Source organism: Ornithorhynchus anatinus, chromosome 7 (assembly GCF_004115215.2).
Source record: "Ornithorhynchus anatinus isolate Pmale09 chromosome 7, mOrnAna1.pri.v4, whole genome shotgun sequence".
Lineage (NCBI taxonomy): Eukaryota > Metazoa > Chordata > Mammalia > Monotremata > Ornithorhynchidae > Ornithorhynchus > Ornithorhynchus anatinus.
This window is the reverse complement of record NC_041734.1, coordinates 50,759,517-50,776,440: the sequence shown is the minus strand read 5'-3', so window position 1 is coordinate 50,776,440 and position 16,924 is coordinate 50,759,517. Positions and strand designations below refer to the sequence as shown.

General features: G+C 43.6%; 1 protein-coding gene across 7 annotated transcripts in view; it reads right to left on the bottom strand.

The window, feature by feature from the left end:
• DLG1 (discs large MAGUK scaffold protein 1) overlaps positions 1 to 16,924 on the bottom strand; it is a 203,694-nt gene that overhangs the window by 84,882 nt on the left and 101,888 nt on the right. The window lies entirely within an intron of this gene.

Here is a 16,924-nt window from a genome sequence, read left to right as displayed (position 1 = left end):
TTAGAGTCGGGCTTGACATCTACAGATAATGATTCTCTCGGATCCCGAGGCAAACAGTGGCACTGTAATTTTCTAATTTTCTCTCAAAATGACTGTTTCAAATGGTTTTAGTTAGGATGAACTGATATTCTCCACCTACTCTCCCAAACCATTTGTGGAATGACACAATGTTACATTGCCTCCAGAAAAAAAGATGAAGATAGAGATATCTTGTTTGTGTTTGACGGGGGGGTAAACATATTGATAATACACCGCCAGTCAAACAGAGTCTTCTAGACTGTAAACCCAATGTGGGCAGGCAATGTTTAACCAACTCGGCTGCACCGAGTGCTCACTACAGGGTGCTACACACTGAAAGCACTCAATAAATACCATTGACGATGATGATGTTGACACCAATCTGTCATTATGTAACAGAAAACTTTGCTGGGAACCCCACTGGGTAGTAGGCTGATTCTTAGCTGTAATATAGTGGTTATTTCCTGTTAGAAATGTTAAAATATTAATTATATAATGCCTACTTTCCAATAAAACACAGATGCGTGTATAAGAGAGCTCTTCAATTTTCAAAGACATAGCTGTGGATACTGTGACCTATTTTATCAAGTGCTGCTAAAATACATTTAGCCGCTAAAATAAAAAATACATTGATATACAACTTGAATGTTAAATTCCTGAAAATACTGACTGGCCTTTCATCAGTGGCTCATGTTTGACTCTTCAACTGCTCCCTCTGCTAAACTTTTCCCTTTGCCAACGGGTCCGTGTCTCCGTATCCTAAAAAACCTAATTTCCTTTGTACTTCCCCAAGTATCCTCAGTCATGTCACGGGTGCAATATAGGCAAATTGACCTGTATCGAATGACACCATTCTTTTGTAGCTCTTGAACGTGAACTGACACTTGATCATGCCACTGGTTATTACGGACTGCCAATCTCCGAAATTTTAAGATGTATTTATGGACTGTTTCATTTTCCAATTTATTACTGCCTGATCTAGAACTCGTGAACAACTTTTTAGAATCAGTCCCATCTGCAACTTCTTGTGAGTCTTGTGTGAGTGTGTCAACCACCAAAAGAACGGTTGCCACCTGCAATTATAAATTCTCTTGCTCAGTCGATAGTATCTACGGAGCATTTACTTTGCACCGACCCCTGTACTAAGTGCTTGAGAGAGTCTAATACAGTTGGTAATAATAATGATGGTGTCTGTTAAGCGCTTACTGTGCCAAGCACTGTTCTAAGCGCAGGGGTTATCAGGTTGTCCCACATGGGGCTCACAGTCTTAATCCCCATTTTACACGAGGGAACTGAGGCACAGAGAAGTTAAGTGACTTGCCCAAAGTCACCCAGCTGACAAGCGGCGGAGCCGGGATTAGAACGCACGAGCTCTGACCCCCAAGCCCGGGCTCCTTCCACTGAGCCACGCTGAAATGAGCCCTGCCCTCAATTACCTTACAGTTGAGTTGGGGGTATTCTACTGATTATCGGTAGTCTGCTTTGTTGCAGCGATAATGATCTTGAGATGAAATGCAGCCTGATTTTTGTAGCAAGTGCAGTTTTGTAATTACTGGCTTTTGACAGGAACTGAATAATTTGCAGCTGCCTGAATTACCTGCAGTTCTATTATTGTTTATGGTGCTGGCAGGCTCTGTGGTTTGTTATTCTTCTATAACTGCGATTTTTTTTTTAAACCAGTCCTTTCGGGGACTAATAGGGCCACACATATCTTTCTCAGGAATGGACATAAACCCTGTAACGTGCAGATTCAGGCTGCTAAAAGGAAAGCTTTCAGCCCCTTCAATAATAATAATAACTGTGGTATTTGTTAAGCCCTGATTGTGTGCCAAGCACTGTACTATGCACTGGGGTGGATACAAACAAATCAGGTTGACACAGTCCCTGTCCCACATGGAGCGCACGGTCTCAATCCCCCTTTTGCAGATGAGGGAACTGAGGCACAGAAGTGAAGAGACTTGCCCAATGTCCCAGCCCAGACAAGTGGCGGAGCCAGGATTAGATCCCATGACCTTCTGACTCCCAAGCACGTGCTCTGTCCACCAGGCCATGCTGTTTCTGATCTAGGCTGTGAATCTGTGGGTGGGGAACATCCCTACCAACTCTGTTGTACTGTATCCTCCCAAGCAGCGTGGCTCAGTGGAAAGAACACGGGCTTGGGAGTCAGAGGTCAGGGGTTCGAATCCCAGATCTGCCACTTGCCAACTGTGCGACTGCGGGCAAGTCACTTAACTTCTCGGTGCCTCAGTTATCTCATCTGTAAAATGGGGATTAAGACTGTAAGCCTCATGTGGGACAACCTGATGACCCTGTTATCTACCCCAGCGCTTAGAAGAATGCTCTGCACATAGTAAGCTCTTAAAAATCAACATTACTATTACAGTGTTCTGCCAACAGCAAGCGCTCAGTAAATAACTTGCTTTCATTTTGGATTGAGTGCTCTCGGGAAGGTCTGCTAGGCCAGTGTTGCTTCAGAAATGGAAGGCGCCGACCACGGTGAATGAAGGGAAAAGAGAAGCGGAATGCTGGAGACTTCTCAGGCAAAAACATGGAAGGGCTTAGTCCTAGTTTACTTGTCTCCCTGGCTTAATCCTTTTTCCCCACCCACCCGCCTGCCTTTCCTCTGGCCAAAACGCATGCCTATTTTTTGGAGATCCTTGCTCCAGAGCAACACAAGGAAACTTGCTTAGCATCTGGGAGGGCTAAAGCTGGATTCAGGCTTGGGCAGGGACGGTATGCTCTCCGAATAAACATTCTCTTAGAGCTTTACAAGGACAAATCCTGTGACTATCCAAAAGGAAGGCTCGAATGGTTATCTGGCATGTTCCTTCATCCTCCACTGGAGAATACATCATGTCCATGTGTCTCTTCACAGTAAAACTAGAAGAGGACAACAACATACAGGAACCTACTCCTCTGGATAGAGAATAAAGGGGAGCTCAAAGAATGCGCAACTGAGGCCGGACTGTATGCTTCCTACGTTAAGACTGGAAAGGAAGAGAAAGAGGGAAAGAGACGGGAAGAGAAGGCGAGAGGAAGGGAGGTGGACAAAAGAAGGGGTAGGATTTTGATGAATATATTTTAATAAAACAAAAGGAAAAGTTACAGCTAAAGGAGGTGAAATGGGATATTTAAAGAGCACGATTGTACGTAGAGCAGTTATAAAACATTCACCTTTTGAAATCGACTGTTTAATGCAATGATGTTTTGAGCCTAAACTTCTGCCACTTCTGTGTGAACTTACTGCATTAATGACACAAAATAGTCTCCCCTAGCAAGGGAGAAACATCTTTCATTTATTAATAACCATCTACTAGGCTCAGAAAAAACTGTGTTTTTTCTACTCTTTGTGCTATTGAAACTCATTTATTTATTTTCCCGGAAGGAGTAAAGGCTATTGAGAAGGAACAACATGAAAACTCCCATCATATTTTAGAGTATTGAATGGTATTTATTGAGAGATTAATATGTGCAGAGCACCGCATTAGTTGCTTGGGAGAGAACAATAGTTAGACAGGATCCTTGCCTTCAGGGAGCTTTAATCTGGCAGTCTGGGGGAGACACCCCGTTACTGTTACTCTCCCCTTTGGATTTTTCTTTTGCTAATTACTCTGTTTACTGCTTGGGTGGCAAACTTCAGTGACTGCTCAAGTCTGTGCTACTAAGAAAAACTTAAGATATGTGGGAAGGGTTTCCCGCTATCACCTCGTTGTCAGTCCATATAACTGGACGATTCATTATCATCTAGGCCTTTTTGTGTGCGCTTCCAGAGCACAGCCACCAGCAGTTCCTGGGCGACTGTTTCAAGGACCCTGGGTGATGCTCGAAGCCTGCCGAGCTGAAAGGGTTTCTCGGGTGATGAGAGGCATACCGTGAATTCAGTTACAACGTACCTTTTAGCATCATCCAACACGGAAGTACAGACGAAGTTACGCGAGGCTGGCTGACCGACCACAGAACTGAGTGTTACCCTGAAGGGGTCAGAGTAGTCAAGCAGGGAGGGAAGCCTAGTGAACACTGTGGGGTGTGATTTTTTAAAAATATCTTCCATTCTATGAGGATTTTTTGATATTGCGATTGTCAGACTATTTCAACATGGGAAGAACAATGGCTCTAATCCTAGGTGAACTCGCCTACTGTCTCGCTCCTCCTGTTGATTTTTTCTCCCTCTGGTCTACCCATTTCCTCTTTTGCTCCTTTCTCCTCCTCTCTGTCCCACTTACTTTTTCAGGACCTGCCATTATGGCTCTCCATAATACTTACCCACGGTGACTAGATTTTTGGTCGCCTTGGTCTCGGGTAAATGTTACGAGGATTTTGAGTTCATACCTTGGCATGAACCTAAACTGAAATTTTATATACCTTAAGTCCTTTTACCATGGCCACAGGTTGAATCTCAATAGTTTTTTAAAGTAGCACTGATGAATACCAGCAAAGAGTGATGAATACCACCACAGCCAAAGTACATATCTGACCATTTCCCCCAAATAGCTGTAAGATATCTGCATGGAATGACTATAATCTTTAAGGTGTTTTTTAAAAAAGTAAAAATCATTCCATTTTCCCAAACAATGGGTGCTTCAAGTGGGGTGATGGGATTCCCCACGATGATTGATAACTCATACTCCAAAAAACATTACACTAAAAATTGTGAAGCACAGCTTTTTAGTGAACTCGACCAGACCTTCACCCAATCTGTCGACACACCAACGATAAGATAACTCTGAGAAGTGCGTAGGAAACAACACACCAGTAATGAAAACTGAAAAACAAAGTTTTAAACCAAAGAAACAAAAGAGAAAAAGAAGACGAACGAATAAAAACCTGTGGCTGTGGTGGGTGGGATGACAGTATTCTCAGCAGGGGGCTGGCAGGACAGGGATCACAGGGACAATGGGAGGAGAGGGAGGAACAGCTTCTGTTGGCTAAAAATGATCAATGAGAGAGAGAGTCAGGAAAGTAAAAACTATAAAGGGGGGAGGGGGGAGGGGAGAGGAACGACTTCAGCAGAGACCATTTGCAGACAAGCAAGATAAATATATCCCATTACCTCAGGGAATGGAGAACAAATGTGAAAAATGACAAATTAAGACCACTTTAACTCAAGTAGAAAACATAAGCATATATACTACTGTCTAATTAAACCTACAAGTTATTAACAATAAGTTCTACTCTGGTCTATAATGGTCTGATTCCTGGGAATTTATTTTCGGAGGTCACAGCACCTCTGAAAAAGTGTCATGAATATTAAATGTTTTTCAATCTTTTAAGACATCTTTTAGGACTCTTTATCAAAGTCTAGAGGTTAATATTAACTTCACCCCCAACTTAATGTCTCACGGATTTCATTAAAATATACTGTACCTGCAAAGAACAATACGAATGCACTTAGTTTTATGACAAAATGGTTTCAAGTATGGGACCGTGGCCAAAAATGATCATGTCCTATACTATGCTCTGTGTAGCCTATAAAATAAAATTTAAACATTTTCCAGTTGCTACATCATTATCGTACAAAGAATATTCTAAAATCTGGAAATGTGAACAACGAGCGCCTCTGACCGCAACTACAGCTCAATCTATCAGAATGCTAATTTGAAAAATGAAAGAGTGAGGCAAACAAAATTCATGACACACCTCATTACATTATACATGCTTTAATTTTTAAAGCAAAACGATTTTACCAATAAGAACAGATATGGCTGGGGGGACCAAATATTTGCTTGCAACATTTCAACAAAGGCAATAAAATGCTTTCGGTGGAAAAAAAAACACTGCCAAGATTAACATAATTATACTTACCCTAATAGACGTTAAATTAAATGAAGCTTAATTGTGCATCATTCTCCACCCCACCCCACCAAATCACCCTGCCCTTAGAAACACAGACATTTAATCCTTGATTCATAAAAGGAGTTCAAGAACAACTTGCAGGCGGGATGGAATCAGTAATACCTTTATTTCTTTTATTCAAATCAACCACTGATTTTTAAAAAAACAGCATCATAACTGATGACAGTTATAGTCTCTTAGGACATAGCAGAAGCACATTTCACTTAGCATACAAAATACTTCAAAAATGCCGGGATAAAAGATGATTTCTTTTAGCACCAGGTATAGTAAAGCTGTTGTTAGTGGTCACATTTTCCAGCTACTGGCAGAACAGAAACTAGAACCCAGGTCTTCTGAATTCCAGAGCAATGCTTTTGCCACTGGTCAACAGCAGGGCTTTATAGGAAAGTCTCATATCCGCTGACCGGTTACCCAAACTGAAGCTGGCTAAAAACAACTAAAAAAGAAACAACAGTCTAAACAGAGAAGTAGCAAGAAGCAGTGTGGGATAGCAGAGAGAGCCGAGTCTGGGAGTCAGAGGGCCCTGGTTCTCTAATCCCAGATCTGCCAATTGCTTTGCTGTATGACCCCTGGACAAATCACTTACCTTCTCTGTGGCCTCGGTTCTTCAACTGTAAAATGGGAGAACTGTACAACCTGTTCTCCCTCATACTTACACTGTAAGCCCCGAAAGAACAATACGGGATGCTGTGATATCCCATGTGGAATTAGGGAATTATGTTCGACCTAAGTAACTTGAACCAACCCGAGGGCTCAGAACACAACGTAAGCGCTTAAATACCATAAAAAACAAAACAACTGAGCTGGGCTTTGGCTTTCTCCACCACCTCTAACCTATGTTATGCAACTGGATTTCTACGAAAAATGCTTCGCAGTATGGAATTGGAAGTACCACCAGTTCTCTAATGATGCTGGATCCACGTTCTTAGCAATCCCCCATATTAAAGAAAACCGTGGACGCGCATTGCACTTGACCGACGCCCGGACATTGGGTTTTCTTCCATTCAGGAGAGGTAATATCTAAACCTAAGAGTGCTCTATCCAAAGTACGTAAAGACAACACGCATTACAGGGAGAATACTGTCTTGATATATTGTAAAATATGCCTATATTTTCCTTTTGGGGAAAATCATTAAAAATGTGTCCACCCACCTACTGGCTAAACCACATCTCCTCAAAACAACCACAATGGTGAGAACTACCGTGGCGCGCGTGAGTCAAGCCTCGAAACACAGACGACATTATCAACAAAGTTGAGATAAAGAACCAGAGGAGTGTTGGATGCGAGAACGGATAGTCTGTAAGGTTAGAAGAGACAGAAATTAGACACGGAAGTCTGACAGAGCTTTCAGGATTTTATTCCTAATGGAATGAACGGTTAGGGATTGCCATGGATATGGAGCAACTTTATATCCAGGTAGACTGTTGAGGATTCTATCCAACCTGATTATCCTGTATCTACCCCAGTGCTTAAGTACAGTGCCTGGTGCCTAGAAAGGACTTAGCAAATGCCATTTAACAATAAAATCCACCCTCTTCCTCTCTCCCCAAACCTCTACCACATTGATCCTCCTTGATCACTGCGTTAGCCTCCTCTGCTGACCTCCCTGCCGCCTCCTGTCTCTCCCATTTCGGGTACGTACTTCACTCTGCGGCCCGGATCGTTTTTCTACAAATCCGTTCGGTCCATGTTTCCCCACTTATGAACTTCCAGCGACCGCCCAGCCACCTCCACATCAAAGAGAAATGTCTTACCATTGTCCACTCCTTTACCTTACCTCGCTGATTTCCTACTCCAAACCAGCACCTCGCTTCACTCCTCTAATGCCAACCTACTCACTGTACCTCCATCTCGTCTAAATTGCCGCTTATCCCTCACCCACATCTTGCCTCTGGCCTGGAAGTCTCTCCCCTTTCATATCTGTTAGACCACTCTCCCCACCTTCAAAGCCTTATTAAAATTCCACCTACTCCAAGGAGTCTTCCCCAAGGCCTCATTTCCTCTACTCCCTCCTGCGTCGTCCTTCGACTTAGACTGATCTGTCAACCCCGCAACACTTATGTACATATCTGTAATTTTTTTTTTATATCTTAAAGTCAGTCCTCCCCCCCAGACTGTACAGTGTTTCCCCTTCGCCTCATGGGCAGGGAAAGTATCTGCCAACTCTGTTATATTGTACTCTCCCAAGTGCTTAGAACAATACTCTGCACACGGTAAGTCACTTAATAAACACACCTGATTGAAGGGGAGAAGGGGATTTGCCAAAGGGATAAACAAATCCCCAACACAGTCTTCATTAATAACCAAGAAAACCATGATGTCACCACTGTCCCTCCCCAGCTGTGTCTCTTGATAGAACCAGCTCCAAAGGTAAAAAAATCTTGACCATGTAACTCCAGAGAGCCTCAGCTGAGGCTAGCCATGGTAACACCTTACCATGGAAACATCTGAAGCTGCCTTCAGAGACTTGCTTCCATAGCAACAGGGTGATATAACATTAACAAAAATCTCATAGCAATTACCCAGCAGAAAACAGTAAAGTTCTATAAAATGACTTGAAAGCTTAAAGCTCTGCACAGTACAACAAAATGAGTGGTGTTTTACAAATGTCAATTAATTTGGCTAAACTAAATTATTGTGTTTAGTCTTTTTGTTGTACTAAGTATTCTTTGTCACCTAGGCTCCCAGTTCTCTTGTCAAGAATGGTTTACCTTCTTGATGCAGGTAAACTACTTTAAGGAAACCAACATTACAGTACACATACTCTGCCCAACGCCATTTCTTTTGACATTTTGTCAGGAGAACAACTTTCTCTAACTCCTAAACCCTCCTGAATCCCCTACTTCCTCCAGGAAACATTCCTCAATTAATTTTCCTTCCTCCGGGTCACGACCCTCTAACACCTCTACACTTTTAAGCCCAAACACCTGAAGCACTTATGTACATACTTTTCATTGAAGAATTTATTAATTCATTTATCCATTTTCCATTCTTTCCCTTAGCTGTAAATCTTGTTCCTATCTCCCTGTTAGATTGTAAGTTCCTCTGAGGGGCCACTGCATTGCCCTCAGAGCTCCGTTCTTTTTTCAATGTCCTGCACACAGGAGGTGTTCAATACTATTTGTTACCCAGGGGGTGATAACCATATGGAATTTATCCAAGGAAGTTGTGTAGGTCAAGAATATCAGAGGAGTTTGGATCAATCGAGAGCACGTAAGTACGCAGATTACTAGTGGAAGAGACAGATGTTCGACGGTTCATTTTTAAATATCGAGACTGGTGATAAAGCAGGCAACCATCATAATCTTCCTCCCGGGCATTTTTTGTTATGTCTGTTATAGGTAGAATATTAAGCTGAATGGACTACTAATTTGACCCAATAATGAAGAGGGACAATGCTGTTGCTTTAGAGGTCTGGTATCATTTATAGAAACTTAGTTTTAGTTCAGTGTTTGAGGGTCAAGATAATCCACAATATAATTTCACACATTATCTGTTTTTGTTTCTAGTATCTTGTATTAAAAATAATAAATGTGTCTATGCCTAGCGTTTTATTTTTATTATTTTTGATATTCAATTATTCTACTTTTGATTAATTTATTGGGTTGCCAAAGACCCTTTTCTCAGGTCTCTCCTCCTAAGGAAACACCAGACCTCCAACCTTCAAAGCGTTACTAAGGTCACATCTCCTCCGAGAGGTCTTCCCCAATTAAGCCCTCTTTTCCCAACTCGCTCTCCCTTCTGCGTCATCTATGCACTTCCATCTGTGACTTTTGGACATTTGATACCCTCCAGCTCCCAACCCCACAGTACCTTTATATTATATATTATAAATTATTCCTATGAATGTTTGTCTCCTGTAGACTGTAAACTTGTTGCGGTCATGCACGTGTCTGATAATTCTATTGTACTTTGCTCTCCCGAGCGCTTAATACGGTGCTCTGCACATAGAAAGCACTCAATATATATGATTGACTGGTTATTAGACATCTAGATGACAAGGGAGGCATCCATCATTGTTCCTCTAAGCACATCTGAGTATTATTATGGGGGCAAGAAAACAGGGATAAGGGGCCTTTGATCTGACCCAGTAATGGCAATGTTTATCTTCTTGATGTTTAATGGCAGTCAATAAAATTCAATAAATTCAATAAAATTAGAATTCAATATTTTTTCCTTGACTAAAATTGATTTTTATTTCTGTAAGATTATGTTTATCATTTACAGGAAGCCAAGTAAGACGATTTCTTCCATATTTGTCTCCCCACTGAGCTGGCTAGATAAAGACACCCTTCTGTTCAGAATGCAGCATTAACTGATGGCTGCACCCGTAAGTATGAATGCCACGGGAAGACTCTCTTGCACTTTTTATCCACCAAACTACATTAGGGCACTTTTTCTGGCCTCTGGACATTTAGGGACAGCACTGCACACACAACAATTGGGTTAGATGATGACAGCAGTAATAATAATAATAATGCTAACGATGACGATCATGGCCGTGGCATCTCTTAGGCACTTACTGTGAGCCAAGCACTGTACTAAGCACTGGGGTATATACAAGATAATCAGGTCTCTCACGGGGCTCACCGCCTAAGTAGGAGGGAGACCATTAAATCTCCATTTTGCAGATGAGGGACCTGAGGCACAAAGAAGTTAAGTGACTTGCCCAAGATCACATGGCAGACGGGTAGCGTAGACTCGATCAGAACTCAGATCCTCTGACTCCGGTCTCTTACTCTGTAAAATTGAGTTTGTCCATTCGTTCATTCAATCGTATTTATTGGGTGCTTACTGTGTGCCGGGCACTGTACTAAGCGCTTGGAAAGTACAATTCGGCAAGAGATGGAGACAATCCCTACCCAACAACGGGCTCACGGTCTAGAGTTAAGACTGTAGGGTATCGAGACCCCTGACAAAGTACGAACGCCCACAAGTACAGTGAACGAGACAGGAAACAAAATTTAGGCCACAAGAAAGGTGGAAGGTCAGGATTTTAAATTCTAAAATTCTAAACAGTAAACCCTGAAATTCCATATGGCAGGATATCAAAAAGAACTCTCTCCTTAAAATAGACGTTAATCCCCAAATTTTAGGTTCCAAAACCCGACCGTGGAACACACCTCCCACTGCCTCCAGGATCTCAGGAGTGGTCTGGAAACAACTTTCTATTTGGCAGGAAAGTGTCTAAAAGACAGGGTTTAATTTAGCAAACCAGGCGAGACATGTGTAGGGCTCTCTGTGCATGTAGTTGAAGTGGAGAATTAAGGACATTTTACTGCTGTGAATCTGCAGCTCAATTTACATATTCATGACAGGCCTATATGTGCATAGCCCGCCTCTGTTTTGGGAAGACGATGCTAAAGGAGGTGAGATGATTTTAAGTGTGGATGAAAAGACCAATGTGTGAATGGTGCCTTCTTCTACCATCTTTGGCGACAAAGATAGTTCCCTGCTGTCCTGATGCTTCGGCCCCACCCTAGTTCTCTCTCCGTTCTGGGGCCGGCCTCTTAGCACCCCAAATTTCCTAAAGTATCAGTTTCCCCCCTACTGCTGCTGCCTGCCCCGCTGGTCTGGCTGCTGCAGTCTCCTTGGAATAGTCCTTCATTTTCTCTTGAAATCACGTCTTCTGCTTGTTTGCCCCTCTGTGGCTGCCTGAGCCCCCTTTCGGTTTACCTTCAGAAAGGAAGCTTCAAAAGGACCCAGGGAGGTGGAAGGAAAAACAGCACAAGGGACAATCTTCCTATGTGCACTTTGTGATCAGAACTATGGGAACCAGCAGAGACTGGACACAATCACATATTTTTTTTTCCCCCAGTATTTGTTAGGCACTTTCCATGTCACTTAACTTCTCTGTGCCTCAGTTATCTCATCTGTAAAAATGGGGATTAAAAAATGTGAGCCCCACATGGGACAATCTGACTGCCCTGTATCTACCCCAGCGCTTAGAACAGTGCTCTGCACATAGTAAGCGCTTAACAAATACCATCATTATTATGTGCCAGGTATTGTACTAAGCAACAGTGTAGATACATGCAAGTCAAGCTGGCCACCGTCCATGTTCCACCTAATAATAATGATGGTATTTGTTAAGTGCTTACTATGTGCAAGGCACTGTTCTAAGCGCTGATAATAATAACGATGATGGTATTTGTTAAGCACTGTTCTAAGCGCTGGGGTAGATACGTGATTATCAGGTTGTCCCACCTGGGGCTCACAGTCTTAATCCCCATTTTACACATGAGATAACTGAAACACAGAGGAGTTCACTGACTTGCCCCAAGTCACACAGCTGACAAGCGGCAGAGCCGGGATTAGAACCCATGACTTCTGACTCCCAAGCCCATGCTCTTGCCACTAAGCCACAAGGCTTCTCAATGTGGGGCTCCCAGTCTTAATCCCCAATTTCCAGATGAGGTAACTGAGGCCCAGAGGAGGGTAGGGACTTGCCTGAGGTCATGCAGCAGACAAGAGGCGGAGCTGGGATTAGAACCCAGGTCCTTCTGACTGCCAGGCCTGGGCTCTAACCACTAGGCCACGCTGCTTCTTAATATCCCCATTCTCACGGGCGATTTCATTGATAATGACGGACATCTACTTATTGCTTCGGGATACAGTCATCATCGGTTCTCCTCACATGCTCCATTCCAGAAAAGCTACGTTACTAGGAGCAATGTCTCCATGCCTCACTAGAAGCAGCATGGGTCAGTGGAAAGAGCCCGGGCTTGGGAGTCAGAGGTCATAGGTTCAAATCCCGGCTCTGCCACTTGTCAGCTGTGTGACTGTGGGCAAGTCACTTCACTTCTCTGGGCCTCAGTTACCTCATCTGTTAAATGGGGATTAACTATGAGCCTCATGTGGGACAACTTGATGACCCTGTATCTACCCCAGCGCTTAGAACAGTGTTCTGCACATGGTAAGTGCTTAACAAATACCAACATTATTATTATTATTATTACATCCAAGGACAGGACTGGTCCTCTTCCCCTTGTAAGTGATGCTGAGCATGTTTCCTGGGAGATTCTGGTAAAACTGCTTGGGAAGATGGATGAATCTTCTCTGGTAGGTCTAGGCCTATAGTTCTTAACATAAGCTATAAATTATATATCGTAAATTTTATATATCACAATTTTTTTTAGATTAATGTCCGTCTCCCCCTCTAAGCTGTCTGCTCGTTCTGGACAGGGAACATGCCTTCTAACTCTGCTCCTCGATACTCTCCCAAGTGCTTAGTATAGTGCTTTGCACGCGGTAAGCGCTCAATAATTACAACTGAACGAATGAATGCTTAGTACAGTACTCTGCACACAGTAAGCGCTCAATAAATACCACTGATGACGAAGATGACATCCTTACCGATTTTTGGACTCAGAATGACGCTTGATAGCTCATTTGCCTAAAAGTCATGATGACCTAAACCATGGTGAAGTTCTGAAAATACTTGAGTGCCTTCTGGCTCCAACACAAATCTAAATTTGATTTTACAGAACACATGTTCTTTTCTTGAAAAGTCACAGCCAACACTAACAGAAAAGTCTCTAAATTTATATCTTAGATGATTAACAGAACCTTGTGTTAAGGAGAATGGTATATCGTGAAAATGGAAGCGTTTAAGCATTTTTTTCTTCCTTGGCTGCATGTGCCAAAACCCCCCCCGCCCAAAAAAATATTAGTTTCTTTTCATAGACTTCAAAGAAGAAAGGCATAAAAATCATAAAAAATCCTGAAATTCCACATTGTTTCAAAACCACAATAATTTTGTTGCCTTTTTACAACCCTAAAGTTCTTTAAAATATCACTTTATAAGGAATCAGCCACCAGTGTATGCAAGCTTTTTTGTTTAAAAAAGGTATTTAAGCACTTACTATGCGTCAGGCACTGTACTAAGCGTTGGGGAAGATAAAAGCTAATCACATTAGGCAGAGTCCATGTCCCACACAGGGCTCACACTTACTCCCCAGTTTACAGATCCGGTAACTGAGGTACAGAAAATAATAATGTTGGTATTTAAGCGCTTACTATGTGCAGAGCACTGTTCTAAGCGCTGGGGTAGATACAGGGTAATCAGGTTGTCCCACGTGAGGCTCAAAGTTAATCCCCATTTTACAGATGAGGTAACTGAGGCCCAGAGACGTTAAGTGACTTGCCCACAGTCACACAGCTGACGAGTGGCAGAGTCAGGATTCAAACCCCTGACCTCTGACTCCCAAGCCCGGGCTCTTTCCACTGAGCCACGCTGCTTCTCTTAAAGTTAAGTGACTTGCCCAAGATCACATGGGAGACGAGTGACTCCTCAAGCCCATGCTCTTTCCCTCAGGCCACGTTGTTAGCCGTACTTCACTCTCCATAAGCCCACTGAGTCTTCCTGATTCCATTTTACATTTAACACTACCCAGGATCCATGTAATTTAATAAGAAGCACGTTGGAGCAAGAAAAACACATGTCAGCCCGAAGACAGTTCTAATCCTACCTTCGCTATTGGCTTCCAGACTCTAACCTGTCTTCCCTTCAGCTTCCCGGTGGGGGGAGAGAGATAAGTACTGCCCTCCCCTTCCAGGGAGGTTACTAAGGCCAACTGAGTTAACTGATGCAAAAATGTTGTGGAAAATGTGTGCCAAAACTCAGTGGGATTTTTAAAAAAAGTCTTTTAATGGCATTAGTTCAGCATTTATTTTAGGTCATTTTCTACACGCCGGGGTAGATATAGGTTTATCAGGTTGGACGCAGCCCTATCCCATGTGGGGCTCAAGTCTAAATTGGAGGGAGGGAGGAGGATTTAAATCTCATTTTACAGATGAGGTAACCTAGGCACTGACTAGTGACTTGCCCAAAGTCACTCAGCAAAGAATCGGCAGAGCTGGGATTAGAACCCAGGCCCTCGGTCCTTCCACTAGGCCAGATTACTATTATTATCAATATGAGTATTATTACCACCACCTCAGGATACTCGAGGTACAGGGGACATCTCATGCTACTGGCTCCATAAATGACAGCGGCATGCCGGGTGGAAGAAGTAAAGAGAGGGGTGATGGTGGTGAATTGCTAAATAAAATTTCATTTACACCTTGAAACAGCAACATCTGAGGGAAAGAGAGTGAAAGGAAATCATCTGAAAATCATGTTCAACTTCATTTCTGATCAATTCGCTATACCGGAAGATATGTCAGGCGCACCTCTGGTTCTGAGCGGCCAAATAACATAAAAATCTGGAGATACACCATGGATTAAATAAATGCCGACGCGGCTCAGGATCTGTAAATCTAGTTTAATGTTACATCCCCGCTCCACCGCTTGTCAGCTGTAGGCAAGTCACTTAACTTCTCTGCGCTTCAGTTCCGTCATCTGTAAAATGGGGGTTAAGACTGTGAGCCCCACACTGGACAACCTGATCCCCTTGTATCCCCCCAGCGCTTAGAACAGTGCTTTGCATATAGTAAGCGCTTAACAAATATCATCATCATCATTATTATTATCTGATTGCTGCAGAGAGAACATGCCCTCCCCACTTCCCAGTCAATGACACGTTGCCTGCGTTCGCAGCTTCAGCAGCCTCAGGAGGGAGGAGGCTCAGATGGGAAGCAGACCGGCATAGTGGATGGGGCACGGCCCTGGAGGGTCAGAAGGTCATGAGTTCTAATCCTGACTCCGCCACTTGCCTGCTTTGTGGCTTTGGGCAAGTCACTTAACTTCCCTGTGCCTCAGTTACCTTATTTGTAAAATGGGGATTAAGTCTGTGAGCCCGATGTGGGGCATGGACTGTGTCCAACCTGATTTGCTTGTATCTCCCCCTCAGCGCTTAGTACAGTGCCCGGAACATAGTAAGCACTTAAATACCGTAATTATTATTATTTATTATTATGGATGGGGAAGGAACATAAGGGGTGGAGATGTCTTCACTTCTTATTCTAATTCTCTAGACAGTAAACTCATTGTGGGCAGGGAATGTGCCTACCAACTGTGTTGTATTGTCTTCTCCCAAGTGTTTAGTACAGTGATCTGCACACTCTAAGCAACTCCGTTAATGTTACGGATTGAATGATTAAATCTGGGCTATCTTTGGCCTCAGGAAAAAAACCCAACCGGGTTGGGCTGCTCTCTCGTTCCTCATTTTCCATTCATTAATTGCAGCCTTCTGTCCCTCCCCAGTGCTGAGAAGCTGCGTGGGCCAACAGAAAGAGCCCAGGGAGTCAGAGGATCTGGGTTCTAATCCCTGCTCTCGCATCTGTCTGCCGTGTGACCATGGGCGAGTCACTTCACGTCTCCGTGTCTCAGTTTTCTCAGCTGCAAAATGGGGGTTCGGTGTCTATTCTCCCTCCTCCCTTAGACTGTAAGCCTCATGTGGGCCAGAGACTGTGTCTAACCTGATTATCTTCTATCTACCCCTGTGCTTAGTACGGTTCTTGGTACATAGTAAGCGCTTAACCACTGCCATTTTTAAAAAAAGTTCCACTTTGGGTGGGGTAAGGGAGGAAGGAGCAGAGGGAAGTTGTTGCCATTAATTACAGCTTCCCTTCAGCTGCTAAGTACCTGGAAATGCCCTTGGGCTAAAGGGATGCCTGGTCTCCATGGTGACAAAAGCAGACAGGCAGCTAGGGACAGAACCCGGAGTCAAGCGGAGAACAGCAAGAGGGAAAATGGCCGAGGTCAAACCGAACTGGCTCGTCACTGAGGCACAAGGATGTGGGGTCAGAACTAGGGGATCTGGCTACCTGGGGCCAGGTGGAGATTTTTATAACATTTTTGGGATCCCTCCCACCTGGAAGCAGCAGCAGCAGCACAGGCCTTGAGTTGTGGCCAGGGGTAGGTGGGATGGGGACAGGGAGACCGACGGAGGGGGTCGTGTTTGTCTGCCGGGCTCCGGAAAGTCTCGAGGAATCGAGGAGAGGAGGTCTGTGGGGAGTGATCTCCAAAGTCCTGGTTCTGGAACCGGAACTCACAAACTTACGCTTAGGTCTCTTGGGAAAGCATATCCCACCAGACGTTTCCCCCAAACACCCACATTTTTGACATACGGATAAATTTCGGGGTGTGCCTGTAGTCGGTCACTTGAA